Consider the following 5262-nt stretch of genomic DNA (forward strand, 5'->3'; position numbering starts at 1 on the left):
ACGTCCTGTGGGAGAGACCATAGATATTATCCTAAACAAATTATTTCCCTTCGATGATTCCCTTTTTAATAATTTTAGTAAAACCTATTTTAAGCAACTTTTAGAGCTGGCCGTGCTAGACACAGCCTTCGTTTTTAATGGTACTCTTTGCAGACAGACAGTATACACTCTCCGCATTCTATAATCAGCTCTAAGTCTTCTCATCTCCTAAGGGTATCATCTAACAAGCATTGAACATTTCCCGATTTCCCAATAACCAAAGAAAGAAAATAAGAACCGAAAGTTTACTTTCATCCTGGACCGAATTCCAAAAAATTTATATTATATAGATGTATATATATATATATATATATATATATATATATATATATATATATATATATATATATATATATATATATGAAAAGTAGAAAGTGAATGATACTCATGAATTACCAAGAAAGTAAAGTGATGGAGGTAAACTTAGGTTGTCCACTAGATAATATAATTCACTGAAATCAGACTCTGTAATATGTAGAGGAGCTATCAATAGATCTCCGTGGGACTCTCAACATTTACGTTACACAAGGAAATCACACAGTAATCAAACAAAGTACCACAACTGCAATATCTTAACACACTAGGCCTTTTGTAGGCCAATAGTTTTCAGGGAAGGATCTGAAGAATGCACAGTAGCGGGTACGATAAGAGAGAACGTTGCACTGTTTATAAACCTGATATCTTGACAGAGATTTGAAGCATTATATATATATATATATATATATATATATATATATATATATACACACACACATATATATATATATATATATATATATATATATATATATACATTATGAAATGTTTCACATACACATTTTTAATCAGGTCTAAGTCTTCTCATCTCTTAATAGGTGTCATCTAAGATGTATATGATATAGCATTTACCCATTTCCCAATGCCCATAAATCCTCAAATAATGATCTCAGGCGTTCCTCGTGAAATCTTGCATTCCAGAATGCCATTCCTCAGATGCAGCGATTCCTCAAATCTTGCTTCCAAGGGGCTGTGAAATAAAAATAAATCGGTGGAAAATCCTTTTGTATAGAGATAATCTCAAAATATTAGATGAAAAAAGAATTTATTCGAAAATCAGGACTAAATGAGCAGGATACAATGTAATATCTTCTACAGATTTTTTTGTTAAATGCATTTTATCATATAGAAAAGACACACGCTGTTTAAAAGGATTGGTTAATGGTACTATGAAATTAAAATAATCAGTATTCGAAATTTTCTAATAAATTGTTTTATTAAAGCTGACAATAAAATAACTGAAATACTGAAACTATTAACAAACTAGCAATGTTAAAGATATTATTAAAAAAACACTTCGATAAAAGCACAGAAGAAGTTTCAGCACCTGGAAATTGAGATAAAATCATTCAAATTCCAATTAGATTTTTCATTGAATATAGAACTCGGAGAAGATTAGTAAAATAGATTTTTACATCAACATAGTGAATGATATGGCGGCATTTGGGATACGCGAGAGAAAGCGCTTTTAACATTCGCAATTTTTTTATACCACTTTATCTTATTTGATTTTTGGTCTCAAAATATCAAACTATTTTCACTTTTTAAATGTGAAATTCTTTCTCCTTTTAATTTATATCTTTTACCGTAAATTTTTATAATCCGTAGAAAATATTTATTTCTAAATCGCCACTTTCAAAATGCTATATCTTTTCAATACGTATAAATATATAATTATATATATATATATATATATATATATATATATATATATATATATATATATATATATTTACTTACAACGTTCCTTTCTCATAAAAAAGCAAGTTATCACTACAGTTAACCATCCGACATCGTTAGTGACATCATGGAATGATCGAAAGTTCTCGTGAAGAAGCATTAAATTGTAACATAAGAAAGCCTTTGAAAGATGGCTACCGAAGGTGAACTGATGGATAAGGAAGGTGGAAAACTAAGATTAATACTGCTTTAAATAAAGAAAAGATTTTTTTATCAATAAATGTTTTGTAGCATTAACAAATAACATTTAAAGTTAAATAAATTATTTAATTTCTGGAAATATTTGTAGACAAAGGACATTTCATAACATTAAACCACTATATTGTTTAGATAATGTTATTGTATGACAATGAAAATTATTCTAAAAAATTAGCTCATGTCGAAAATTACGAGAGTGAATTTTCGTCACCTATCCATGGAATGTCCTGCCAAACTATAAAAGTAATTTTACATCTTGATTTTGTTACTCTATAAAAGGAAAATTCTGTAGATATTGTATTTACTAATCTTAATCGTTTTTCATACAACTTCTAAGCAAGCATTGAAAGGACATCGTGAGAGTTAAATTAACATAAATAATTCATTAAAACAAAGAAGCGCAATATCTTTCCTTCTGTGGAATCATGAATATCACCCATAGCAAAACAGAAAAAAATGTCAGTGAAATGGAAATAATGTTAAAAAAGGGAAAGATTGCAGAAAACCTAATGTTTTATGCGCTTGAATATTATTGCAAAAAGAGATAACTACAAAAAGTAGAAAAATAAATATATAACAGTAAAGATATTTTAGATATTTGAAATGTAGAAACCACCTACATTATTTAAGAAAAATTCTTAAAAATTTTTAAGACAATAAAAGAATAAAACAAACACAAAACAATATAGAGAAAAAATCTATGAGTAGTTAAGACTGAATGCACTGTAAGCATGCAACTCATCCAGGAAATAAATGACGACAAACCAATTCTTCAGAGTTTTAACAGCTGACCTGAGAGTGGATATATTATTGGTTGGCTAATCACAGATCAGCGTTTGGAGATCTGAACAGGATTAGAGTTCAGACCCCCAAAGAAGGCTCCTCTTTACTGGAAGTTGATTGTTGAAGAGATGAAATTAAAAGAAAAAAATTAATATCACTTTAAATCCGCAATTAAAGTTTCAGTAAAAGCACAGCAAGTTGATTATCAGAATCAAAGTATTTCTTCATCTACTAAGCTAAATGTAAAATCAGCCAGGATAGGAAAGTGAATCTGTAAATGTTGAAAAAACATATAAAAACCACCTTACCTTTACAAGTTTCTCTCCACACAACCTCTTTTTCCTTTTTTGCTAGAGTAATAACACTTCTTTACCTAAGGCTCACATTAACCTCTTATATCAGATTCGACCAAGGGAGCATTAAATATTATTAGCAGTGTCCAAAAACTTATACGTTTGGGAGACTGACCATAATCTTACACTCCTCCACATGGAGAGAGAGAGAGAGAGAGAGAGAGAGAGAGAGAGAGAGAGAGAGAGAGAGAGAGAGAGAACCTGTTTCTACCAAGTCTCCACTAACTAACTTTATTCTACCAAAATCTTCTATGAGGTTTAACTGCTGCTGTCAGGCATTTTTAGAAAGTGGTCACCCTGAAGAAACAGGAATAAATCTGAGTTTCTTCTCTGGGAAAGAAAGGAATAAATACAGATTTTTCTCCTGAAGAGGGAAAAAGATAAGAAATTATTCTCTGTCACGAACTATATAGGCCTGCCTCTTATCTGAATGATTGACAATTTCCTGTTTGAACACTTGTATAAACACATAGGCTTCTGGATCAGGCAGCTTATCTGAACCTGTCATCCCACATCTCTTTAGTTAATAGAGTATTTCCTGTCTTAACACTTGTGTAAACAATAAACTTTAAACTGGACCATGAGCATTGTAAACTTATCATCTCATCTCCCTTTAACAGATAACATAAATGGCTTTTAGGGTCTCTCTCACATACAGCATTTCCTGTGGTCACCCACCTGAATAAACATTCAGTTGTATACACAATGTCTATGGGAAAGCGTATCTTAGCTTATCACACAACCAGCCAAACTTATTGAGACTACTGGAGACTATAACAGGCTTAAATATGCAGCATATGGCAGAGAATGCAGATTGATAATACTTAGGAAGAGTAAAGAAATATATAAAAAAAACATGAATATACATTTTATAGTTTATTACATTATAGTATTAACATTATAAGAGTGTGATAAGGAAAGAGAGAGAGAGTTGATATAAAAAAGATAGATATATATATATATATATATATGTTATATATATATATATATATTATTATATTATATATATATTGTCATATATACATATACATATATTATATATATATATAAGAGTATATATATATGATATATATATATATATATATATATATATATATATATATATATATGTATATATATATATATATATATATATATATATATATATATATATATATATATATATATATATAGTATATATATATATATATATATATATATATATATATATATATAGAGTATATATATATATATATATATATATATATATATATATATATATATATATATATATATATATATACAAATGTATATATATGTATGTATATATATATATATATATATATATATATATATATATATATATATATATATATATATATATATATATATATATATATATCTAAAGTAAATGAATAACTAGAACTATGACTTGATTTTATATTATTGCATTTAAAAAACCAGTTTGATATAGTAAAAAAGAATTCACAGGGGAGTTTTCTTACGTAGGTGGCCAAGAGTATAGCTGCAATATCTTAGATCCCGAACATAAGGGAGTATTCTCTATGTAATAAAGGTTAAATAGTTACTACTCTAAGTAATGTTGGGGTATATTAATCATTTTTCTGCGGGTATACATAATTATACAGCCTGTACAACATGATAAACTTTGCTTTACGAAGTAGAAAGAATACTGATGACAAAGTCTGGACGTGTGGCGACAACGTCACCTTTGCTCTCATGTTACTGTAAGAGTGTTACATGGAGCGTCCTCGTGACAAGAGACGAACATATTAGAACACATGTAAAATATTTACCACATACCATTTTACTATCTTGAAAAATACTTAGAGGATTATAATAAAAATATTTTATGATCATGTTCAAATGACCTCTGTATCATATTTAGTGTAAACTATGTTGTTAAATTGATCTTTTGTGATAATCTGGAAAACCCTAACAGGTTGGACAGTGTGCAAGGAGTTTGTAGTAACAGCATGAGTGAGAGATGGGCCTAGAGAGGATTCATGGTGTAACACTGTCTCATCTCAACGAGCATCCCGTTGCAATTATTTTTATAATAAATTGCAAACATCAAGATGAGTTTCACTGATTAACCCCCCTTTTCCTTAAG

The sequence above is a fragment of the Macrobrachium rosenbergii genome, chromosome 53 (genome assembly GCF_040412425.1).
Source record: "Macrobrachium rosenbergii isolate ZJJX-2024 chromosome 53, ASM4041242v1, whole genome shotgun sequence".
Lineage (NCBI taxonomy): Eukaryota > Metazoa > Arthropoda > Malacostraca > Decapoda > Palaemonidae > Macrobrachium > Macrobrachium rosenbergii.